The sequence below is a fragment of the Monodon monoceros genome, unplaced genomic scaffold, assembly GCF_005190385.1.
Source record: "Monodon monoceros isolate NGI ecotype Baffin Bay Population unplaced genomic scaffold, NGI_Narwhal_1 Super_Scaffold_22, whole genome shotgun sequence".
NCBI classification, from domain to species: Eukaryota; Metazoa; Chordata; class Mammalia; order Artiodactyla; family Monodontidae; genus Monodon; species Monodon monoceros.
In genome coordinates this window covers 60,243,269-60,270,257 of record NW_021703779.1, presented here as the reverse complement: position 1 = coordinate 60,270,257, position 26,989 = coordinate 60,243,269, and the positions used below count along the sequence as shown (strand labels likewise).

The following is a 26,989-nucleotide window of genomic DNA, read 5'->3' as shown; positions in this document are numbered from 1 at the left end:
CAATAAAATGGAATTTTAGGGCAACAAAGGTCTAAAAGGCCACAAAAGAGAAATAGCACCACTGTTATTTGAACAATGGCTAGTTACTTGCATTTTTTGGAATTGTTAATCACTGAATCTGGGTTTTCCTCTGAATTCCACACAGAGCATGCACTACACGATAGTTTTATCATAAAATACCTGCTTGCTACACACATTTTAGGACAAGCTACCACCAGAAACAAATCAATGCAAATACATCAGGGGCAGAACAATCTCAGTAGTGGGTAACACATTTTGCAGAATTCTGCCGAACAAAGGAACTGAATAGGCTGTGGGCAAAGCAAATGAGGGAGTTAAGGAATGAACTATTTTAAATATTAATAATGAACTCAGACATGGTACTGTATTTTCTGCAAAAGAAAATTAACATTTAGTAACACGCTAACATTTTTATCTCCGAAGAGATTAGTGCGCTGGCAAAGTATTCCGATAACAGTGGAGGGCTGGGGACAGCAGGTACCGAAAACACCCAGCCTTGCAGATCCCAAGGTAGCAGTGGCCTTCCTTCACTGATCACTCCCTTTGCCAGAGGTCCAGAAAGAACTTGCAGCACGATCACCTGCCTGCTGAACTTCCACTCTAAGCAGCAAACTTTAAGGAGCCAAAGAAGAGTCCCCAGTGGGCAAGGGGAGCAGAGAAGAGAAACAAGTTAAATGTAAACTTAAAAGACAGTAAAATGGGACACAACCCCCATTCAAATCCCAGAGATGCGGGCAAATCCTCAAAAGTAGTTGTTAGATTTAAAAACTGGACACACTTCATTTCAAAAAAAACAAAACAAAACAACAACAACAAAACACAGTACATAGAAATATCAGGGATAACTGGAAAAATCACCAGAGAAATGTTCTATGAAAATCAAGCTCTTCGACTCAACACGTCTCAGGGCTGAAACACACCCTCTATTCATCCAGGCAACAATGCCTCTTGCTTCTTATCAGGGATGCAACTGGTCAAGGACACTAAATGGCTTTACAAAGCAACTTTTCAAACTTTCCTTTTGGGCCAAGGTCTGCGCCTATGAGGATCAGGCAGCCCCGTGAGGGCTGGGAACAGCAGCTCCCAAAGGTTCCAGGTTCTGGCCCTTCCTTCCCAGACACAATGTCAAACACACGGAAGCTCCTGTCATGTTACATTTTACATTTTGAAATATGGAAGCATCTTTTAAATACTCTTAAGGCATTTATTTATTAAAACGTTCTCTGTCAAGATTTCACATTAGCTTAAAATTCAAACCAGTCTTTACACTTCTCTACTGAGGTCTCCCCCTTCTCCAGCCATCAGTGCTACCGGCATCCACACAGTGAGCCCCATGGTCAGCCTCTTTGTTCCCTGGGTGAACCAACTAGATGTTAATACTGCTCTGCTACAAGGTAAAAGCTCCTAACTCAAACTTATTGGAAAAGGAGTGAAACTTCTGCAAAGTGCACTTTAAGAAGAGGTACTTTTTGCTTATGAAAAGAAACCAGTGAGTCCTCTAAGAATAATAAAAGGGAATATTTTACAGTTAAGCACATGATTTGGAGTGAAGAATTCGGATGATGCTCAGCTGGTCCAGGCTGTTAACACTCTTCTTGTTCCTCCTGCGGGCCCCCTTCATCAGGTATCACGAAGCCTTCATCTGTGGCGTAGAGAGTGTCCACAATCCTCTGCAATACAGGGTTGTTTTCCCCCTCGTTCTCCTGCAAATCAATTCAATGTTCCTTAGCTTTCCAAAGTAGAAATCTCTCTCTTTCTCCAAGTCTTCGACGGTAAGTTTCAATACGTTGACCTGCTGCATCAATTCGGCTGCTTCGTCATCCCAGTTCCCCACACCAGGATTCTTCCGCACCTCGCCCAGGCCAGCCTTAGGGGTTGCAGTAGTTCTGTGTGTTGCAATGGGCCTCTGTGGAGCTGCACTGCTAGAGCTGAGAGGTTTCTTCGGTTTGTTCAGAGCTGGAGCAACAAGGGAGGGGGCCACCGCAGTTTCTTGACCTTGTCTGGCAGCTACAGGGTCATAGTCTTTCCCATCATAGTTTGCATCAAAAAACTTCTTGAACCACTGAACCAATTCAAAATTGTCCTGAAACTTTCCTTTTATTAATTTGTCCACAGGAATTATTTTGTCAACACCCATCCTCTTAAAACCTGCTTGTAGTATTTTGAAGTTCTAGATGTATTCGTGTTCTAGCTTAGCTTGGAATTTCACTTTCTTCAAGGCGATGGAGCCAGGGAACAGCATGTCCATAAACTGACAATAGGCAGCCCCTGAGCACAACTGTTCAATCTTTGTCAGATTCAACTGCAGAGACTCACTGATCCAGGCCAGCATGTCACGTCGACTGAGGTCATCACTGGTGACCGACGTTGAGTACACATTCACCGCCATCTTCAGGCTCCGGTTCTGTCTTCATCTCGTTCAAACCGCCTGACCTAATGTACATTATTAACATTTTCTCCATCACTTTCTCAAGGCTAGAGTACAATGAACAAAACAAGAATCTTTCGCCTTATGTTGACATCTTACATCATTATAAAACGTGTCAAAACTGAGAAATTAACATTAATAACTAAAGTATAAAGCTTATTTGGATTTCACCGATTTTTCCACAAAAGTCTTCTCTCTGTTCTAGGATCCAATCCAGGATCCCATATTGCATTTATTCGGTCATTTATTTGGTAGAATATCCCTCATGTTGGCTTGTTTTCTGTTTTCTCCTATCATTTAATTTTTAACAATAGCTGCGTTTAATAATTGGCTCACAGGTTTCCTAAATATTGAACAACTGGCTCTCATGAGCCACAAGCCCAAGCCAGCTCTAGCACACCACTACCTAGGAAGCTCTAAGCAAAACCGACAATTCATTTGTTTTTTCCATCAATTCCACTAATATTTATTGAGCGCCCTCTAGGGGCTAGTGCTGGAGGTGTGGAGATAACGGAAACGTGCAGTCCTTGCCACTGAGAAAATTACAGGTTAGGGGACGTGGCTGAGCAGTAGCAGATAGCACCCCTAGAGCAATCAGGGCTATGATGGGAGGGAATAGGATGTGCTGGAGCACTCAGAGGTGGGAGGGACCAACCCTGCCTGGGGAGGTCAAGGAAAGCTTCACAAAAGAAGTAAAGGATGAGCAAGAGCTCCCCAGGTGGGACGCAAGGAGATAAGACGACTGTGTGAGATGAGTCTTTTTTAAAAAAATAAACTTATTTATTTTTGGCTGCGTTGGGTCTTCGTTGGTGCAAGCAGGCTTTCTCTAGTTGCAGCGAGCCAGGGCTGCTCTTCGTTGCGGTGTGCGGGCTTCTCATTGCAGTGGCTTCTCTCGTTGCAGAGAACGGGCTCTAGGCGCGTGGGCCTCAGTAGTTGTGGCACGTGGCTCAGTAGTTGTGGCTCACGGGCTTAGTTGCTCCGTAGCATGTGGGATCTTCCCGGACCAGGGCTTGAACCTGTGTCCCCTGCACTGGCAGGCAGATTCTTAACCACTGTGCCACCAGGGAAGTCTGTGAGCTGAGTCTTGATGTGTGAGTGAGAATGAGCCAGTCAGTTGAGGAAGCAGAAGGAAAGCAGTCACCATGTATTCTTTCATTCTATAAGCATTTATTAGGCATCAATTCTGTACCAGGCCCTGGAGATGCCCAAATATGTAATGAATAAGGGCATTCAAGTGTGACAAGGGTTGTGATGGTGGAGACGGTGCCTGGGCTGTCTTGAAGATGAGGTGGTGTGTGCACATGTGAAGGTGGTACCATGAAGGAGCATGGACATAAGGGCACTGGCCAGACATCTCCTCCCTGGGCGTGCAGAAGAACCTAAGAGTAAGCTCTCAGGCTTCTACCATCACTTCACCTAACGCAACCAACAGCTTTTGCCAGAGGACGACTAATGCCAGAACCTTTCAATTCAGGTACAGTATGTTCACACCCCCCTCCTTCCAGCCCCTCACACCCAGAGCCCCGTGTACAGACCTCTGGGAGCTACACTTAGCAACTGACTCCTGCCTTGGGCAGATGACATATAAATGCTCTTGGGATGAGGTAGTGTTGACCAACTCAAGGCAAGGGCTCTTGACCTGGGATCAAGAACCCCCAGAAGAGTTCCTATGTCCCTTTCTCAACCCCCCTAGAGATATACCTCAGCCACTCTATACATCATTATACTGCTTTATTTTCTTCACAGCATTTATTACTATCTGAAATTAAGTCTTTTCTTGCTTTTGCCTGTCTCCTCCCACTAGAATCTCAGCTCCTCAAACATAGAATCCTTGTCTGTCTTGTCATCAATATATCCCCAGCTCACAGCTCAGGGTCTGGCCCATGGCAGGTATTCATGAAATATTTGTGGAGTGGACAAGTGAACGAATGAATGGGTGGATGGATGCTATTATTCAGATTTGAGGGTTGCATTCCTAATCCTCTGTGGCCCAAATTATTTCCCTCAATTTAAAATCCATTGTCTGTCTTTGGTGCTGTGAACTAAAATGTTGCCTGGATGTTGCAGCCATCAAGCCACCACATTACAGCTGCCCCTAAGGAAACTCAGGATAGAAAAAGGATGCCTGCCATCTAGCAGTCAACTGCTGCAGCCACCCCCCATGGTGTACCCTGAGGAGACTCAGGATGAGAAAGCACAGGATACTGGCCCCAGATAGCAGAGGTGCATATCAAAGGAATGATTTCAGTGAGCCCAGACTCTTGTATCTTCCCATACATAGAAAGCGCTAAATTCCTTAACTTGAGATATCCGGTTTTCTTTCATTAACAGTAATCTTTTGATGTTCCGACTACCTGGTCTTTTGTTGCAAAAACTCCTGTATATCCTGGCTCACCCCCTTGGCTCTTAGGAACAGTTTCTCAGCATTATCTGAGATGGTGTGTCCCAGGCTAGAAGTCCTCAGAATGTCTGCTGAATAAAACATAACTCTCAACTTTTAGGTTATGTATTTTTTTCCAGTCAACAGTGCCTTGACTCTAAACTTGAACCTTACATGGAGGAAGAAAACTGACATGCATGAAATTCAGAGTGCTCCTCTTGGAATTGTTGTGAGAATGTGAAAGATAATGACAACTAATATTTGTTGTGTTTACTAAGTACCAGTTCCCATTCCAAGCACTTCATATGCATTCAATAAATATTTGTCGAGTCTCTACCAGGTGCCAGGCACTGTTTAGGCCTTAGGGGTATAGCAGTGAATAAAAGACAAAGTAATCTCTACTTTTAGGGACCTTAACCATTAGCTTATTTAATCTGAAAACAACCTTGAGATGCAGACCTTGTGATCAGTCCCATTTTAAAGATGAGGAAACTGAAGCACAAGGTTAGATCACACAGCAGAGCCAGGCAGTCTGGGCCCTGAGCCTGTGTTCTTAACCAATAGGCTCCCCTGCCTCCTGAAGAGCTATTATATAGGGAAGTGCTTGGCAAACTTTGAATGACTTTGACAAATTTGAGTTCCTATTTTTCTTGGTGGGAGCATGGTGTGGGGAGGGGGCAGGAAAGAGACTGGGCCAGGGAGCTCAGAGGATGCGTGGAGAGCAGTGATCCCGGAGGTGCCTTTGGTACTACTTAGGCCAGGAGAGCACTAGCTGTGTCTCTGGAGTCCCCACTGGCCTCTTGCGGGGGCTGTCAGACTTAGCGGACTCACATGGAGTAAGGCTGCATGAAAGAGGCTGCAAGGCCTCCTCACCAGCATGTACTTAGCTCTTTGTGGGTTTTTTTTTTTTTGGCTAGAGTCCTGTCCTGGTTCCCCTTCTACTGATTTGTTGCCCTTATGGGGGCCCTGCCCCACCCCCCTTGCATAGTCCTCCCATTCAGCCTCTCAGCCCAAGAAGACAAAGGAAAGTTTGGCCAACCCCCACTGGGCTTTTCTGGTTTTCTGTTTCCATTGGAACAAAGAACTGCTCACCAAGTGCTCTCTGATCTTTGGAATGAGAAAGGAAAATAGTTTATCACATGGAGTACCCCACACACACCACCCCCATCACTCACTGGTCTCAGCCTCTCAGGACACCCAGATTCCTGGCAAGGCTAGGCAGGGAAGGCGCCTCCCTTCTGCTCAGCCTTCAGGGAGCCGGCAGGAGAGTGATGACTTCCATCTGGGCTGGCCTGCTTTCCACTCCTTGGGCTCCACCTGTGTCCTAGATGGAGCAGAAGGAAGAAGGAAGCATCCTCCCTCCTGCCTGTCCCACAGCTCCAACCACACAGATGAGCCTCCTAGACCTTGGTCAACAGATTTCCAAGTGATTCCTGCAGAAGGATGAGAGATTGCTTGGGACCTTGGGCAAATTCCTTAATCCCTCCAAGACTCAGTGTTCACTGAAAAATGGGTCGAAGAATGCCTGCTTCATAATGTTATTGCAAGGATTAAAATTTTAAGTGAGAAATGTTTGAAAAGTGCTAGGCCCCAACTAGACTAGGTAGAAGAATTTAGTTTGGTCTAGGAGAGGAGATGGCATTGCTCCAGAGATGGGCCTACCTGAGTGGTAGAAACTTTTGCTCTGGAAAGTGGAGTAGGACGTCCTCCCAACTGCTGGGCTCTGCCAGACTTCTCCCTTGCACCAGGCCTTTGGGTCAGAGCCAGATACCCTTTGCAGAGCACCGCTGGCTTGATCGAATGTGGCTGATGGGCAGCCACCCCATCCCCCATCATTATGTGGCCAGCTATACCATGGTGTCTTTATAGATGTGGGTTGAAAAGAAGATGGCACATTGGAAGAGGTCAAGAAAGCAAAAGGGAATGGCAGGGGTGAGGACCTCTGCCCTTGTGTCCATGGGGCCTGAGTTGCAAACCCAGATGGCCAGGCCCTCACTTTACCCCTTAGAGATGATCACAGATCCCTCACTTTATCAAAGAGCAAACTGAGGATCATAGAGCAGAAGGGACTTGCCCAAGGTCACCCTGGCTAGACCTGCTAACTTCTATGGACTAGTGGGCTCTCTGTTTCCCCTATACAACCTGCTCCTGTGAATCCAGGTCACATGGTCCAGAGATGGCCCAGAGCAGCCTCACTGATCCCCTCAGTCTACCTGTTTATTCAGTAAGTCCTCATTGAGTGCCTACTATGCACCAGGCACCTAGATTAGAAGGCAATGTCTGATTTGGGGGAAAATGAAACAACGAAGGGACTTGGGGGGGCAGCAGAGTTGGGGATGGTGCTTTATAAGAGGATGGTCAAAGAAGGATTTATTGAGAAGGTGACATTTGAGCAGAGATCTGAAAGAAGTGAGGGAGTGAGGCCCGCAGATATCTGGAGGAAAAGAATTCCAGGCAGAGGGACTTCCCTGGTGGCGCAGTGGTTAAGAGTCTGCCGGCCAATGCAGGGGACAAGGGTTTGAGCCCTGGTCTGGGAAGATCCCACATGCCGTGGAGCAACTAAGCCTGTGCACCACAACTACTGAGCCTGCTCTCTAGAGCCTGTGAGCCACAACTACTGAGCCTGCGTGCCACAACTACTGAAGCCTGCGCTCTAGAGCCTGTGCTCCTCAACAAGAGAAGCCACCGCAACGAGAAGCCCATGCACCGCAACGAAGAGTAGCCCCTGCTCACCATAACTAGACCCACGTGCAGCAATGAAGACCCAATGTGGCCATAAATTAATTAATTAATTTTTTTAAAATGAAAAAAAAAAAAAAAAAAAAAGAATTCCAGACAGAGAGAACAGCAAATGCAAAGACCCTGAAGCTGTCTGGGAACAGCAAGGAGGCCAGAGTGGCTGGAGCAGAGTGAGTGAGGGAGATAGTGGTAAGACATGAGGTCAGACAGGTCGTGGGGGGACAGATCACTCAGGACCTTGTGGGCCATTGTAAGAACTTAGGCTTTTAGTCTGAAATAGAGACCCATTAGAGGGTTTTGAGCAGAGGCAGGACATGACCTGACTTATGTCTCATCAGGGTCACTCTGACTGCTGTGTCGAGAGTCGATGTAGAGGATCCAATAACTTTATCTAACAGGCAGACCTGGTAGGAAGCTGTTGCTAATATCTAGGCGACAGATGATGGTGGCGCAGACCATGATAGTGGTTCAATTCTGGATACTACGAAGGTGGAAATAACATGCTAATAGAGCGGAGATGGGAAAGGAGAGAAAGAGAGAAGAATGACTTTGGGGTTTCGGTCCTGAGCAACTGGAAAGTTGGGGATGCCATTAGCTGAGATGGGCAAAACTGTAGGAGCAGCAGGTTTGCGGGGAACAGTCTGGACTTTGGCTTTGAACGTGGTAAGTTTGAGATGCCTATGTGACACCCATGTGGATGCCTGTGAAAGCCAGACCAGGAACAGCGTGTCCTCCCTCCCTCCCTCACTTGTACACTCGCTAGTTCAGCAAGGATGAGGTGAGCAAGCCCAGGCACTGGGGATGCGGCTCCCCGGCTGGCTTCCCTGTCATCAGTCTCTTCCCCCTCCTGTCCACATGACACATGCAGGCTCCAGTGGGGGCCTTCCAAAGCCAAGGTCAGATCTGTCACTCTCCTGCTCTAAGCCCTCAGCTGGTCCCCACTGCCTCCAGAGTAAAAAATTATCTGTCCTTTTCCTGCCACTCCCAGCCCCCCATTCCTTACATACCTGTCACAGAGCGACTCACCAGGGCCTGAGCAGGCCATCCGGAGCCATAACTCCAAGGGTCTGCTCAGGGGCTGCCCCAGGCTAGGAGAGGCCTGCCCCCTCCTCAGCTTGCTTTACTTGATTTCTTCCTCCAGGACCTGGCCAAGCCATCTCCTCTCACCTGAAGCCTGCCTTTCTCAGCTTTTACACACACAGAGGGAGCCTCACCCAGGGAGCCCTGAGCCTTTACACATTTGAGAGTCACTGTTTGCTCTCCTGTCTCTCCCCTCACTGTGCTAGTTGCTCCTCAAGGGCAGGGATTATTTATTTATTCATCTCTGTAACCCCAGGATAGCCCTTGCCAAGGTACCCAATAAAGTTTTATTGAATGAATGAATGGTCTAATATGCGACAATAGAGAGGCTAAGGATCAGAGGGAGAATTCATTTGGCTGAAGGAGGGAGGTCAGAGAAAGTGTCACAGAGATGCTAGTTAAGCCAGGTTTGGAAGATCAGGAAAGATTTAGCCAGGCCAAAAGAATTCTCAGTGATGTGCAACTAAATTTCACTTCTCACAACGGTCACAAACTGGCAGCCAGGAGGCTGAATATGGCTTACAGATGCTTTTAGTCTGGTCATTTTTTTTTTTTTTACCATGTGAGGAGACAGGCATTATGTTTGGTCACACCACAACTCTCAGCCCTGTTAACTGCCAAGGGTGGCATGGTGAGTGTGGCCCTGCATGCATATGAGTTTGCCTCCCTGGCTCAGGGAACCCCCAACATGCTCACTGTCCAAAATTCCTACTGCTAAGGGGAGGACAAACTTGGCTCATTCAAACTAAGCCCCAAGCCATGGAAGCCACATGGCCATGCCAGGCCTGACCAGCTGGTTACTAGTAATGGGGATGAAGACCCAAATGCTCGGCAACTACCAGACCATCGTCTCGACCTCAAAGCCCCCTAGGTGCGTGAGAGCTCTCCTCACAATGGTAGGAGAGGATGCAGGGCTTGAGCAGTGTGTAGGAAGCAGCTGCAGAGCCCAGGCCAGGGCTTGTCTTACCCTGACGCCCAATTACTCGAAAGGTAGAGAAAAGCAACCACAGAGTCCCCTCAGTGGCTCCCATCTCAGAAGGAGATGGCATTTCAGCAAGAAGCCTCACTGTGTGATGACGACAAGGCTGAACACGAGGCGCGGGTATGGGTCTGCAACCAAGACTCCAGCCTTATCTCCTTTACCCGCTAGTCAGAGAGAGCTGGGTTTCTAGGACACCCACGACAGCTGAGTGTGCCAACAATGGGGCTCTCCAGCCTTTCCTGTGTTTGCTCCTGTCACTGCCAGAACATCCTGGTTTCAACCTGCAAGCCACAAATCCACACACAACAGCTATAGCCAAGTTTCCCAGTCATGTCAGAAACATGTACATAACACACAGTACAGCCACAGTCATACCACCCACCACATCACATCTCCCCATGTGCATGGTCTTCGGACTGAGCTGCAGCCGAGCCCCACCTAGCCGCCTCTCCTGCCCTTCAGCGGCTGTGATGTCTTACACTTCTCCAAGCAGGTGTGCCCACCTCTCCTTGCACACGCAACGGTCTTATGTGTCTCACCCAACGCCTTGCTGACATGAGTTGGGTGCAGTCATGCAAAGGAAACCAACAATACTAAAAAAGTAATTTAAAACTGTTTCTCTAGGGCTTTACATGTGTTCCATAAAGTTTCTTTGGTAGCAGATGCAAACTCTTATATATAGAATGGATAAACAGCAAGGTCCTACTGTATAGCACAGGGAACTATCTTCAATATCCTGTGATAAACCATCATGGAAAAGAATAAGAAAAAGAATAGATATATATGTATAACTGAATCACACTGCTGATTTCTAGTTTCACTAGAAACTAACACAACACTGTAAATCAACTACACTTCAATAAAATAAATTTTTAAAAAATTTCTTTGGAAAGTTTACTTTCTCCATTCTATTTGCCTTTGAAAAACAGTACTAGGGATTCACCTCCCTGAGTTCAGAAGCTGCCAAGCACGAAAGGGCAGAAACAGGGAAGCAAAACCACACAGTCAATCCCTTTCACTCCAGGAAGCTCCCTAGAATTATCCCAGACACATGAAACAGCTTAGCCAGAAGCACTGTCTGTCTTCTCCCCTCTTCCTTTCTCATCCTCCCTGTCCTCATCAGAAATGCATATAACTGCTACATACAGTGTGACTTCACCATGTGTGTCCCCTAACTGAATAACCCCTCTATGCCTTCCACATTGAGTTTGGGGGCAGCCAGGCTATACATACCCCAAGTCAGTGGGCCATCAGAGGTTCCACTTTTACTCAGTGATTGTGCCCAGTGATGGACACATATACCTGCACCAGCCCTTTGCCCAGCTCCCAGTACCTTTCACCCAGGTGCTGCCCAAACATGTGGGGCTCAGCTGCTGTCTGGGCTGAGCGAGTGTCTTCCAGCAGCCGCTATGTTGGTCTGGCATCCCCCTGGTGAGCCGAGACTTGCCAGCCTGTGGCCAGGCAGGTTTGCAGCTATGTGGCCCTAGGGACCAGCTAATGCAAAGGAGCCCAGTGGTGAGAATGCTGTCCCTGACCTTCCTTGCCCACCCTGCACTTCTCTGTGGAGTCTCAATGTGGACCAGGCCACCGAGAGTCAGGCGGAGATCGAGAGCCTGGCTTGCTAGCACACACTCCACATTCAGCACTTTGTCCTGGAAAGGATCCTGCCAGGCAACTTAAGCTAAATTCATACTTTGTGCCTGCAACCGATGCCCCCTGTGTATGTATGCCCAGCTGGCTGCCAATGAGCTTGCTGTGATTGGTCCTTTCTAGATTGTAAATGGGCCCCACTGGTGCTGGGTTATGTGAAGACAATCACTTTCAATGGAATAACATCTCCCCCTGCAGCTGACTGCCAAAATCAGAATACTAAGGGCACACACCATTGTTCTTTGGTGGCCTGTTTTGGGAGGGCAGGGCCAGTCAGGCCTGGCTGCTGTGTATGAGATGACATTAGAAACCACTTAAGCAAAGCACTTGCAATTTTCATTTCAAAGCAGGTCAAGCAGAATCCTGGCCTTGCCAGAGTTGAAAGGTGCATAAACACCACCTCATCCAAGGGTCACAAATGTAAATGCCTTTAGGCACCAAGCAGCTAATGAAAATGTGCGAGGAGGGGAAGTGTAAGAAAATGAGGGAGGGGGTGTGGAACTGGAGCCCAGTTGCCTTACAAAAAGGCATTTCAATTCATTTTAATGTGCCAACCAGCAAAGCAGGCCTGCAGGCCCTTAGGGGCCAAAGACCTGTAAGTTTGGGAGTGCTGCTGGAGACAGGAAGCCCAGAGAGAGGAAAGGACCTATTCAAGGTCATGCAACTAGTCAGTGACAGAGGTCCCTGAACAGCTATTTGGCAAAATGAGTCTTTATCACATTCATTCCTTCAGCAAACAAGTCCTGATCACCACGAGGTCCTAGGCTTCCTCCTGTGCCATCAGGGTCCCAGAAGTGAACCACACATGCTCTCTATCTTCAAGACAGTCTCAGTCCAGTAGGGAAGTGTCAAGAACTAAGACCGGAAATTGAGATTGACAGCAGAGAGCATGGGACCTTGAATGTCAAGCCAAGGTATTTGGATTTTATGCTGGAACCAGCAGAGAAGCCTTGGGAAAGTCTGAGCAGGTCTCAGAAAGCTGTTCTATAGGAAGATTCATCCATCAATGGTAACAAGATGGACTGGGGCCAGGCCAGTGGGGTGGGAGGTGTAATTGGAGACACACAGAGTGGCTGAAGAAACCAAGAGTCTATGTCTAAGGTAATGAGATTGAGGGTCACTAAGAAGAGAGGGGAAAGGATGAATGTGTAAGACACTGCAAATCAACAGGGTGGGGCTTCCAGAGGCATGAGTGTGCGTGTGGGGGGGGGCTGGGGTGAAGGAGATGGGTTGGCAAAAGGCGAGAATAGGGAAGAATCAAGGTGACTCCAAGATGGGGTGGATTGCTGGAATGCCAACAGACAGGAAGAAACCCGGCAATCGGGTAGGGGGAGAGTGGGTGGGTGAGGATTCCCAAATGTTTCTCTGTGACAGCAGCCTCAAGACCAATAGGAAGAATCTGGTATTATCTGTTTTACATTATTGGAGCCTCTCCTTCCTCAGTATGGAAAATTGAGCCAGGGCCTCTTGACCTCTCGACTCTTCCATGTGCCCGGAAGTGACCCCTGGGGAAATCCCACTCGGTGCTTCTGGGTGAAATGGTCCAACGATTTAACAAATACTAATCAAATAAATAACTAAAATACATTCTCCACCCCCCGCCTCTTTCTGTCCCCCACTCCAAAACAGCTCTGTGGGAAAGTCAATTTGGGAATTTCCCACATGTGTCTATGACTGCAATGCCAGAGCAGTGGTCTAAGTCAGCTACAACCTTCAAAATTCTGTATTTGCTTCTTATATCAAAGGCAGCCTGCTGGCTGGGAGAGCCCTGGTGATGTTGTAAAATATTTCCCCATGTCACCTCAGGGGCTACCTGGAACTTCTGTACTAGCTTCCAAAGGTGTGGGCTACCAGGTCGAGAGAGGCCTGCCAGGCATGTGACTGAACCATATGACCCACTCACCCCCCACCCCCCACAGGGATGTTCATTTGCCTTCCGTTCCCTCTCAAGTTGCCCTTTCCTCTTCCCTCTGGAAGAGGGTGCAGCATCAGTGAACAAGCCAGAACCACTGTGGGGTTCCAAAAATAGATGAAGACTTCCAGTCCCAGTTTTGGCTACAGAAAGGGGACTTGAAAAGCTGCAGGTGAAACTGAAGCTGAAGGATGCATAGGGCTCTGGAAAGAGTAGGGGCTTTGGAGTCCAACTTTGGTTCAGATCTCAGCTTGGCCTCATTCCAGATGCATGGTCTGGTCAGTTCTTTTCATGCATAAAATTGTTATTATGATACCTCCCTTTCAGGGTTACTGTGAGAATTAAATGTGATGATGCATGCATAGTTCCTGGTACGTAGTAAACGCTCGATACAAATTAATTTCATCTTCCATATCTTCTTCTTTTGAAGACAAGGTCCTTAAAAAGTAAGGACCAGGTGTTATACCAAAATACCACCTAGTGAGAGGGGTCAGTGGAGAGGAGAGCTGAGGAGAAGGGAAAGGGTGCCAATACCTCATTTTACCAAGTGGAGATTCAAAAGGTGCAAGATGATAATTGATGGAACAAAAACATAAAAGTGTTAGTATACTGCATAAATTACTAGATTAACCAATAAAAGAATAAAAATGGTGATATAGCCATATAATGGTGATAAATCCTCAACTAGCTTAGCAGGAAGTCAACAGATAATCTCCCAAAATTGGTAAATGAAGGAATAAAAGAAGTGTTTTATTTAGAGAAATGAGGGGTAAATACAGGAAGAAAAGAACAAAAGTTGGTTGCCTTCCAGAAAGGGGACTGGGTGGGGTTCCTTCAGGGATCTGTTGTTTCTTTCCATGGGCGTGTTCCACTTTGATTACAAAAACCCAACCAGGAATAAGATGGAAAGTCTGGACCAGCACCTATGCCCACCACCTTAAAGGATGGCCCACAGCATCACAGCTGCCATATGCTTCACCTTTAGCCCCCTTCCCTGCATGTTGTGCATGTCCCTCATTTGAGGTAGACCAAAGCCTTTTAAGGGGGCAGAAACTTGATTAGGCCAGTTGCTCAAAGAAGCTCCCTTGCAGGAGAGCAGAGATGGCAGTCAGAGTGGCATGGGGCACAGGCCAACTTGAGAAGTCCTTTACAGAACACATTCTCCACTGGGAAGGGTCTACCTGTCCTGCCCCTGGATCCCCAATTTGATGATCAGTTCACACTAGCTGACCATAGATAGCATCCCGAAGTGCCAGGATATGGCACATGTGGCTACGTGAGCAACTCTACCCACCCATAGCCCTGCTTGCAAGGAGAAAGATCTATGCCAACTTCCAGCCCAGAAGGAGCCCACCACTCTCCATCCCACTGCCTGAAGCTTCTGCCTGGAAGCTGCCTTGAGGCTCTTTTCTTAAAAATTCATTCGTCCAGAATTGACTGATGCCCAGCAAGAATGCAAAGACCACTTCAAGGGAGGGTAAATTAAACCTTTTTCACTTTCAGGCAGAGGGAGAATTAGAAGAGTGCTGAGGGAAAATTTTGCCTATGTGACAGTTTTGCCTGGGGCCAGGCCAGGACCGGACTACCCTAAAACACACATATGAGCACATGCACACACACACACAGCCAGGGAATACACACTCACACAGAAACACCTCCTATGATCTCCGATAAACCCTTTTCCCTTTATCAAGTCTGCCATGGTGGCTCTGGGTAGTTCGTTTCTCCTTCCATTTTTTTTATTTAACAGTTTTATTGAGATACAATTCATATACCATGCAATTCAAACAATTAAAGTAGACAATTCAATGGCTTTTAGTATATTCACAGAGTTGTGTATCCATCACTACAGTCAACTTTAGATCATTTTCATCATCCCCCGAAAGAAACCTCATACTCATTAATTCCCTATTCCCCCTTCCCCACAGTCCCTAGCAAACACTTAATCTATTTTCTGTCTCTATAGGATTTGCCTACATAATCATACAATATGTAGGATTTTGTATCTTGCTTCTTTCACTCAGAATACTGTTTGCAAGGTTCATCCATGTTGTAGCACGTATAAATCTTCATTCCTTTCGATGGCTGAATAATATTCCATCGTATGGATCTGGATATACTACATTTGTTTATTCACTCACACACTGAAGAACACTGAGTTGTTTCCATCTGTTGGCTATTATGAATAATGCTCCCATGAACTTCGTACAAGCTTTTGTGTGGACATGTGTTTCCATTTCTCTTGGGTATAAACCTAGAAGTGGAATTGCTGGGTCATATGGTAACCTGGGTAATATATTTAACCTACTGAGGAACTGCCAGACTGTTTTCCAAAGTGGCTGTGCCATTTTACATTCCACTAGTAGTGCATGAGGGTTCCAGTTGCTCCACATCCTTGCAAACACTTGCTATTTTCCATATTTTTGATTATAGCTATCCTATTAGGTGTGAAGTGGCATCTTGTGGTCTCAATTTGCATTTCCCTCATGACTGATAACGCTGAGTATCTTTTCATATGCTTGTTGGGCATTTGTATATCTTCTTTGGAAAGCTGTCTATACAGATCCTTTGTCTATTTTTAAATTGGGTTACTTGTCCTTTTGAAATTGAGTTAAGAATTCTTTATATATTCTGTATACAAGTTCCTTATCAGATATATGATTTACAAAAATTTTCTCTCATTCTGTGGGTTGTCTCTTCACTTTCTTGATGGTGTCCTTTGAAATGAAAAAGTTTTTCACTTTCGATTAAGTTCAATTTATCTATTTTTTTTGTCACTTGTGCCTTTGGTATCATATCTAAGCAACCACTGCTTAATCCAAGGTCATGAAGATTCACACCTATACTTTCTTCTAAGAGTTTTAGCTCTTACATTTAGGTCTTTGATCCATTTTGAGTTAATTTTTGTATATGGTGTGAGGTTAGGGGTCCAACTTCACTTGCTTTTGCATGAGGACTCTCATTCCTTTTTATTTCCAAGGCCAGCACCTTAACTGAGCACTGGGTCTAGGCAAAATCATGACCCATAATAATTACCAATGTCACTGATTAGGTCTCTACTAGATACTCACATATGCTATTCCTTATTTTTACAGCAACTCTTCAACGTAGACCTTTGTACTATTCTCATCTTACATTTGATCAAAGTTGTCCCTCTTTCCACAATTGGCAAGAGGCAGGGCCAGGATTTGCATCAGGCCTGTCTGTCTCCAAAGCCTAGATTCAAAGTGCTGCACCAGGCTGCAGAAGTAAGCATGGTAATAGTGCTCGAGATACGCTGGTTGAATGACTTGATAAGGACAGGTTGTTGACAACAGCTGATGTTGCACAGGAAGTGATCCCGGGATAGGCTAAACGATGCCTGGACCAGGAGCAACTTAGCAGAAAAATGAGCAGTAACTTCGGCATTAAGTACTGAATGCACCAAAAGCTTCTGGTCTGATGTAGGTGTGCCATTTCACTCGTCCATGACTGAGTAAAATCTCTAGCTTGGAATCTCTTTCTTCTAGTCCCATGCAGAGTGAGGTTAAAGACCTATAGTAGTTTGTTGGGCCTGGAAATACATGAGGATTACCTGAGAAGCTGTTCTGAGCAAAGTCCTGGCACCAAATGAGGGCCCCATAGATGGGATTGAGTATAAAGTACCCAAGGGCAGGGGCTGGCAGGGCCAAGGGAGGGATCTGACCAAGATTTCCATGTAAAGGAGAGCACTGTAATCAGGGCCTGAGAATGCATGGACACCTGAGAATTGGCTAGTAAGGGAAAACCTAAAAGAAATTTCAGTTTAAGAGATGTCTAATGACTTCTTAGTTTATTTTCTAATAGTAATAATAATAATAGCAGCTTAAATTAAGGCTTCTTATGTGCCAGGTACTGTGCTAACTGCTTTACATGTATTAACTCATCTAATCCACATGAGAACTTCATAATAGAGATACTGTCATTATGTCTATTTTACACACGAGAAAATTGAGGCAAAAAGAGGTTAGGTAACTTGCCCATGGTCACACAGAGAGTAAGTAGCAAAGGTGGAATCTGAATTTAGGCCACCTGGCTCCAGAGTCTGTGCAGTTATGCTATTAGGCTGTATAAGTACAAGTGGAATGTAAATAAGGGAGGTGGGAGAAACAAGCACAGTCACCTTCTTCTAGAAAGTTATATTATGCTTTCAGAAATTTTCCACTATCCTCCTAGTGAGGTGTCTGGAGCACTTTGAAAAGTTTTTAAAGGTTTACCAATAAAAAATGGTGCCACGATTAGGACTGTGGTTTTACCTCATTGGAAAAGGTCAAGAAAGAGAGATCCATTAATCCAAAAGTTTTCAATTTCACCTAGTATGGGACACATATTCTGGGAGGACAAACATTAGTTAAGGTTTATAAAAGAACTTACTGTGTATAAGACAATGTTCTGAGAGCTTTCATGAACTGTTAAATTTAATAATCACAATAATCCTTTGAAGTAGGTACTATTATTGTCCCCCATTTTACAGATGAGAAGATGAGACACAGCTTTTTCAAGGTTACACAGATTATAAGTGGCAAAACTGAGATTTATATCTGGGAAGTCCATCCTTCTATCTGGGGCACCTGTTATGCTAAACCAATCTTGCCAAAGTCTATAAGGGAGGCTGTTACCAAAGAAGCCAGACTAAAACGTTATCCTGCTGTCCTCAATCCCTTTTTTGTTTTGCAACTTGTTTTAAGCCTACTTTTAAAAGTTCCTTGTGTTGACTTCAGCAGTTTAGAAGTTTTCATAAGCACCAACATATCCTGGCCCAAGCCACCCAGATACCACTGTCACACAGTTGTACTACTCTTTTCTACTGGTTTATCATAGAGAAAAAACAATGCCCTATGATTTTCCAGAAGGAAAAGTGTATCTCAAGTGTCTCCCTTATCTTCCTGCCCCTGCTTCTATAATATAGTAGAAAGACAACAGGCTTTAGGGTAGACAGATCTGGATTCAAATCCTGCTTTCTCTGCTTCTAGGCTGGGAGGCCTTGGGCAGGTTGCTTTGCTTCGGTCTGTTCCTCTACGATATAAGGATAATCATAGCAGCTATTTTAGCCCCCAACCCCACCTTCCTCCTCCTCCAATGTCATACATATACTGAGTTCCTGCACTGTCCCAGGCACTTGGGGGCAGGGGAGAGAGGAAACGGAATAAGACAGGAAAGCATATTTAGGGCATGACAAGAAGTCCAATGTGACTGAAGTATTGTATAGAGAAGGTAAGGAGGACTGAGACCAGAGCAAGAGTCTTGAATGCCTCAGACAAATGGGTTAAACTATATTTGAGAGGCAATGGAGCCTTTGAAGGTCTTCATACAAGGGATGATGCAATCACGATGAACGTTTGTCGAGTACCTATTCCAGGTTAGGCATGATTCTTCACTAAATCCTCACAACAGGACTATGAGTAGGTACTACTATTTTGCATATTTTGCAGGTGTGGAAACAAAGACTCAGAAAGATGGACTCACTTGCCCAAGATCTCGCATAGCTTATAAATGGCAGGCCTGGGACTAAATCTATACAGCTGGATCCCAGAGCCCTAGGAGGCTCTGTTATTTTGAGGTAACTCAATCAATCAGGGTTGTACACAGTAGACTGGAGGGGAGGGCAGAAAACAGAAACCATTTAGGAGGTCATTATAGTCATCCAAGGGAGGATACGAGTGAAATGGAGGCAGTAGCACAGACCTTGAAAATAGTCTTCTAGAACTGGGCAAATGAGTTAATGTGGGAGGTGGGGGGGTGGTTAATCTATCCCAGAAATGGGAGGGGCAGGAGGAGGCTTGTCCCCCATGTTTTTAAAAATTAAGAATAATTGTCAACAGCTTTAAACAGGACAGTTTAATATCTGGATTTCAGTCTTCTCTTAATGAACCAGAGGATTTGGCAGCACTGGGCTGGCACTCCCACAGGGCACCAGTGGCCTGGGGCCCAGCAGTAGCTTCCCTCTTGAGGCAGAGAAGCATGCCCCAAGGCCCTCTGGGCCCTGCTTCTCCACCTTACCTGGCTGGCCAACGGGGGCCCTGGAGCCCCTAAGCCCTGAATTTTGTTAGACTGCAAACCCAGATGCTGGGGGCAATGAATTTGGTGGGGAGGGGCTAGTTTAGGAGAGGAGAGAAACACTGTTTCTGTAAATAAAGAAAATTCAGTGCCAAGAGAAGGAGGAGATAAAGCAGCTAGGGGAAGGGGGGCAGGGAGTGGGCCTTGAGATGACAACTGGCATGATAAGAAGGGACAAAGGTCAAGGGGGGGGGTGAGGACATCATGGGGTCCAGGCTTTTTAAAGAAGCAATTCGAGGCATTTACTGATGGAGAGGGGGGAAGACAGAGAGAGAGAAAGAAAGGCAGGAGCGGGGGAGGCAATGTCTAAAATCCAAAGGTTCTGGCAAAAGCTTAGAGGCCATCCTGCAGATGTGCTGGGAAGCTGTGGGAGGAGGGAGGTCATGCTCAGAACAGAGAATTAAAGAGTGAGATATCTTGATAAAAATAAAAATACATCCATGAATGATGAAAAGAGTAAATTAGAGGAGTTCAGAAGGATAGGAAACGGAGAGGCCTGTGTGCTGCCATGGCCATGGTCTCAAAGCAGTCAATTCCTCAGTGTGCCTGAACTCCCTTTGCAAAAGGCAAATGGAGGAGTGTCCCCAGGGAACAGATAGGTTGGTATCTGCACCTCCAGCCATGTGACACTGCATCCAGGGTTTGAGGTTGCCAGATTTGGGAACAAAGGAGCAGTGGCTGCCCAGAATCAAGACACACACAGACTGAACAAGGAGGAAGAGAAGTAAAAGCTGCTATGGCTACCTCTTCTCTTTGGGGTCCTGCACTTCTTTGAAACTCACCATTCCCTTGATAAAGTGGTCAGGATGAGTAGGCCAACAAGAGAAACAACTGGAGAGAGGGTGTCAATTTAGAAGAAGACATCTTTCTTAGTGGCACAGCCTTACTGCACTTTCCATTGAGGTAAGAGTTTCCCAGCCTGGCTGGTGTTCAGAATTCTATGCCTCAAAAGGAGAAAGCAAGTCAGAGAGAGAAGGGAAATGATCTTTCCCAAATGGTCGGTGTGGAAGGGGTCATGAAAGCAGTTAAAAGCCACAGCACTGTCACAATCTGCTTTTGTACATTTTTGGACCAAGGCTGTATGTTTCTAGAGACCAAATGACGAGCTATTTTGTGCTCTTGCAAACATTTAGCCAAGATAGATTTTCCAGTAAAAAATTACGATGGGGGTTTCCTTGGTGGCACAGTGGTTGAGAGTCCGCCTGCCGATACAGGGGACGCGGGTTCGTGCCCCGGTCCGGGAGGATCCCACGTGCCGCGGAGCGGCTGGGCCCATGGGCCATGGCCGCTGAGCCTGCGTGTCCGGAGCCTGTGCTCCACAACGGGAGAGGCCACAGCAGTGAGAGGCCCGCGTACCGCAAAAAAAAAAAAAAAAAAAAAAAAAATTACAATGAAATTTCCAAACCATAGCTGTATCAGCAGCAGAGCAGGCCCTATATAACCATAAGTATTTCCCAGGGATGAGATTATTTCTGCTGCTCCAGGGATCAGAATGCTTTACACATATACTGCTGTTTCCCCCTCTGATTAATGCCTGATTCTGTAGGACAGCTACTCCGCAAAACATCAGCACTTAGGTGATAAACCTCAAACTATTTATTTGGTTTATTTTTGAAATGTCTTACATTGTAACCCCATTTCACTTTTCGTATGCTTTCTTTCCCTCTGAATAAAATCTTGGGTTTGAGGTAATTGAGTTCTAGTGGAGAAGGAGCCCCCACCAATTTTTTTTCCACTGGAAAAATGTTAAGTAGGGATGTGGGACTTCCAGAATGGCTCTATGGGAAGCTGGTGTGACTCCCCTGTGAAACAACCATTTCACTGGTGAAAATTATTTTTAAAAACAACCATATAAAGTCTCTGGAGATTTGCCCTCAGGGCATACTGCAAGTAGAGAAACATTTATTCAAGAAAATTTACTAAATCTTGGTAAGAACAGTGAGAGTCTGTGGCATTTGAGTCATGATGTGTTCCAATTCCATACCCCACCCCCACCCCCGCCAGCTCCATCTTACAGAAACACTGTTCTCGACAAGTGTGGCCAAGAAAACAGGGTTCCCTTTCCTCCCAGCTCCTAGTCTAGGGGCTATAGTTTCACCCCAGGAACATCTCTTGTCTCCCCTAGCTCAGTATTGCAAAAGTTCTATTCTGGATGGCCAAGAGGACTGGGCTGCCCTCTCCCACCCGGCCCCAACTCATAGGGTGGAAGAAGCTCTACCTCAGGCTCAGAAGTCCAAGAATATTGGGCCCTCAATCATCTCACCTCAGCTTGCTCATAGGATGGAGGATCCACACTAGGAGAGGCAAGCTAAGACCAGGGGCTACCATCTCCTCCCCAGCACCAGTTCACAGAGCAGGGAGTATCACATCAGGGGAGGGGGGCACAGTCCCCACTCCCAGCCTCTGTGCAGTGGCCCAGAGTTTCCACCCAGGGTTGTAGGCAGACCATAAAGATGGAAAGCGCAACAGCACAGCTCTACCCTAAGGGGACTATTTAGAACAGAGCATGGAGGAGTTCATGCCTAAGGGCACTGTCAAAAACAATGGAAATTTTGGTGACAAAAAGTTAAGAGGGGGCTGGTAGCTTGATGAAACTAGTAGCAACAAGAAAAATGGCATGCCAGCCAAAAGGTTACCAGGGGAAAAGACAGCCAAGAAGATCCCCTCACGCGATAATACTCATCTTTATGGATCTGGAAGGCTGTACACATGCACTAGGCTGCACCTACTGCAGAAGCAATCAGAGAAGGACATGGGACAGACTTGAAAACACTCCCCAAGCCACACACAGATAAAGTAGCAAAGGGTAGAAGTCTTACTGGCTCAAGGAACTTATGTACAACCTTTGACCAGGCACTGACTGAGCAAGAAGTCATACTTAAAATTAAATCACAACCATCCCTAGTGGTCTGGAAGACTGTGCCCTCTCAGGAACGACTGGAGAGAGAAATTTTAAGTTACTACTTCCTGGTTGAATGTGAGGCAAAACTGTAAACTCCCTGAACTGTCAAAGCAGTCTCCAAGCCATACACACACAACCAATTATAAAGATAGATCAATAGAGATATTGCTATCTGAAAAACAACAAAAAGAATAAGGAGGATGGAGAGGGGAAATAAGAGGAGGGGAGGAAGAAAAATGAACAGAGCCTCAGAGAAATGTAGGATACCATTAAGCGCACCAACATATATATAATGGGAGTACCAGAAGGAGAGGTGACAAAGAAAGGAACAGACAAAATATTCAAGGACATACTGGCTGAAAAAAATCCAAATTTGATGAAAAATATTTATATACACATTCAGAGGCTCAGTGAACTCCAAGTGGGATAAAGACAAATAGATCCATAGCCAGACACATCATAGTTGTTGAAATGTTGAAAGACAGAAAATCTGGAATGCAGAAAGAGAAAACTATCAGACACAAGGAAACACTAATAAGCGTAACAGTTAACTTCTCATCAGAAACAATGGAGGGGGAGCAGTGGTTAAGAATCCGCCTGCCAATACAGGGGACAAGGGTTCAATCCCTGGTCCAGGAAGATCCCACATGCCATGGAACAACTAAACCGTGTGCCACAACTACTGAAGCCCACATGCCTAGAGCCCGTGCTCCACGACAAGAGAAGCCACCGCACCACAATGAAGAGTAGACCCTGCTCAACACAGCTAGAGAAAGTCCGTGTGCAGCAACGAAGACCCAATGCAGCCAAAAAAAAAAAAAAGAAAAGAAAAAGAAACAGTGGAGGCCAGAAAGAAGTGGGATGGCATATTCAAAGTGCTGAAACAGTGGGGACCTTCAAGATGGTGGAGGAGTAAGAAGTGGAGATCACCACCCTCCCCACAAATACATCAAAAATACATCTACATGTGGAAAAACTCCTACAGAACACGTACTGAGTGCTGGCAGAAGACCTCAGACTTCCCCAAAGGCAAGTAACTCCACACGTACCTGGGTAGGGCAAAAGAAAAAAGAAAAAACAGAGACAAAAGAATAAGGACAGGACCTCCACCTCTGGGAGGGAGCTGTGAAAGAGGAAAAGTTTCCACACACTAGGAAGCCCCTTCGCCAGCGGAGACGAGGGGGGTGATGAGAGGGGGGGAAACTTCAGAGCCACGGAGGAGAGTGCAGCAACAGGGGTGCAGAGGGCAAAGTAGAGAGATTCCACACAGAGGATTGGTGCAGACCAACAATGACCAGCCTGAGAGGCTTGTCTGCTCACCCACCAGGGTGGGTGGGGACTGGGAACTGAGGCTCAGGCTTCGGAGGTCAGATCCCAGGGAGAGGACTGGGGTTGGCTGCATAAACACAGCCTGAAGGAGGCTAGTGTGCCACAGCTAGCTGGGAGGGAGTCCAGGAAAATGTCTGGAACTGCCTAAGAGGCAAGAGACCATTATTTCAAGGTGCGCAAGGAGCGGGGATTCAGGGCACCGCCTAAATGAGCTTCAGACATGGGTGCAAGCCATGGCTATCAGCGCGGACACCAGAGACAGGCATGAAACACTAACTCTGATGCTGCAGCTACCAAGAATCCTGTGTGCAAGCACAGGCCACTACCCACACCTCCCCTCTGGGGAGCCTGTGCAGCCTGCCACCACCAGGGTCCCGTGATCCAGGGAAAACTTCCCTAGGAGAACACATGGCGCACCTCAGGCTATTGCAATGTCATGCCAGCCTCTGTCACCGCAGGCTTGCCCCGCATCCCGTACCCCTCCCTCCCCCAGGCCTGAGTGAGCCAAAGCAACCGAATCAGCTGCTACTGTAACCCCGTCCTGTCTGGGTAGGGAAAAGACGCCCTCAGGTGACCTACACGTAGAGGCAGGGCCAAATCCAAAGCTGAACCCCAGGAGCTGCGCGAACAAAGAAAAGAAAGGGAAATCTCTCCGTGCAGCCTCGGGAACAGTGGATTAAATCTCCACAATCAACTTGATGTACCCTGCATCTGTGGAATACCTGAAGAGACAACAAATCATTCCAAATTGAGGTGGTGGACTTTGGGAGCAATTGTAGACTTGGGGTTTGCATTCTGCATCTAATTTGTTTCTGGTTTTATGTTAATCTTAGTTCAGTACTTAGAGCTTATTATCATTGGTAGATTTGTTTACTGATTTCGTTGCCCTCTTCCTTTTAATGTGTGTGTGTGTGTGTGTGTGTGTGTATATATATATATATATATATAAGTTTTCCTTTTTTGTGAGTGTATATGTGTATGCTTCTTTGTGTGATTTTCTCTGTATAGCTTTGCTTTTGCCATTGGTCCTAGGGTTCTGTCTGTCCTTTTTTCTTTTTTTTAGTATAGTTCTTAGTGCTTGTTATCATTGGTGGATTAGTTTTATGGTGTGGCTGCTCTCTTCTTTCTTTCTTTCTTTTAATTACTTTTACTTTTTGTAATTAAAAATATTTTTATTTTAATAACTTTTTATTTATTTAATTTAATTTAATTAATTTATTTCTTTTTTTTTCCCTCCCTTTTCTTCTGAGCTGTGTGGCTGACAGGGTCTTGGTGCTCCAGCCGGGTGTCAGACCTGAGCCTCTGAGGTAGAAGGGCCAAGTTCAGGACATTGGTCCAACAGACCTCCCGGCCCCATGAAATATAAAACGGCGAAAAGTCTCCCAGAGATCTCCATCTCAACACCAAGACCCAGCTACACTCAACGACCAGCAAGCTATGGTGCTGGACACCCTATGTCAAACAACTAGCAAGACAGGAACACAACCCAACCCATTAGCAGAGAGGCTGCCTAAAATCATAATAAGGTCAAAGACACCCCAAAACACATCAATGGATGTGGTCCTGCCCACCAGAAAAACAAGACCCAGCCTCAGCCACCAGGACACAGGCACCAGTCCCCTCCACCAGCAAAACTACACAACCCACCAAACCAAACTTACCCACTGGGGTCAGAAACCAAAAACAACGGGAACTATGAACCCGCAGCCCGCAAAAAGGAGACCACAAACACAGTAAGTTAAGCAAAATGAGAAGACAAAGAAAAACACAGCAGATGAAGGAGCAAGGTAAAAACCCACCTGACAAAAAAAATGAAGAAGAAATAGGAAGCCTACCTGAAAAATACTTCAGAGTAATGAAAGTAAAGATGATCCAAAATCTTGGAAATAGAATGGAGAAAATACAAGAAACGTTTAACAAGGAACTAGAAGAACTAAAGAGCAAACAAACAATGATGAACAACACAATAAATGAAACTAAAAACTCTCTGGAAGGAAACAAGAGCAGAATAACTGAGGCAGAAGAACGGAGAAATGACCTGGAAGATAAAATAGTGGAAATAATTACCACAGGGCAAAATAAAGAAAAAAGAATGAAAAGAATTGAGGACAGTCTCAGAGATTTCTGGGACAACATTAAACGCACCAACATTCGAAGTATAGGGGTCCCAGAGAAGAAGAGAAAAAAAAAGGGACTGAGAAAATATTTGAAGAGATTATAGTTGAAAACTTCCCTAATATGGGAAAGGATATAGTCAATCAAGTTCAGGAAGCACAGACAGTCCAACACAGGAAAAATCCAAGGAGAAACATGCCAAGACACATATTGATCAAACTATCAAAAATTAAATACAAAGAAAAAATATTAAAAGCAGCAAGAGAAAAAAAAATAACATACAAAGGGATCCCCATAAGGTTAACAGTGGATCTTTCAGCAGAAACTCTGCAAGCCAGAAGGGATGGCAGGACATATTTAAAGTGATGAAAGGGAAAAACCTACAACCAAGATTACTCTACACAGCAAGGATTTTATTGAGATTTGATGGAGAAATTAAAACCTTTACAGACAAGCAAAAGCTAAGAGAATTCAGCACCAAAAATCCAGCTCTACAACAAATGCTAAAAGAAGTTCTCCAGGCAAGAAACACAAGAGAAGGAAAAGACCTACAATAAAAAACCCCAAACAATTAAGAAAATGGAAACAGGAACATACATATTGATAATTACCTTAAATGTAACTGGATTAAATGCTCCAACCAAAAGACATAGACTGGATGAATGGATACAAAAACAAGACCCGTATATATGCTGTCTACAACAAACCTACTTCAGATCTAGGGACACATACAGACTGAAAGTGAGAGGATGGAAAAAGATATTCCATGCAACTGGAAATCAAAAGAAAGCTGGAGTAACAATTCTCATAACAGACAAAATAGACTTTAAAACAAAGACTATTACAAGAGACAAAGAAGGACACTACATAATGATCAAGGGATCATTCCAAGAAGAAGATATAACAATTGTAAATATTTATGCACCCAACATAGGAGCACCTCAATACATAAGGCAAATGCTAACAGCCATGAAAGGGGAAATCGACAGTAACACAATAATAGTGGGGGAATTTAACACTCCACTTTCACCAAAGGACAGATCATCCGAAATGAAAATAAATAAGGAAACACAAGCTTTAAATGATACATTAAACGAGATGGGCTTGATATTTATAGGACATTCCATCCAAAAACAACAGAATACACTTTCTTCTCAAGTGCTCATGGAACATTCTCCAGGATAGATTATATCTTGGGTCACAAATCAAGCCTTGGTAAACTTAAGAAAATTGAAATCGTATCAAGTATCTTTTCCAGCCACAGCGCTATGAGACTAGATATCAATTACCGGCAAAAATCCGTAAAACATACAAACACATGGAGGCTAAACAATACACAACTAAATAACAAAGAGAGCACTGAAGAAATCAAAGAG

The 26,989-nt window shown here is 45.5% G+C and overlaps 1 protein-coding gene and 1 pseudogene across 1 annotated transcript in view; both read right to left on the bottom strand.

Moving 5' to 3' along the window:
- Positions 1–26,989, bottom strand: part of NHSL2 (NHS like 2) — a 274,480-nt gene that overhangs the window by 160,042 nt on the left and 87,449 nt on the right. The gene's annotated exons all lie outside the window — the stretch shown is intronic.
- Positions 1,168–2,410, bottom strand: LOC114905696 (annotated as a pseudogene).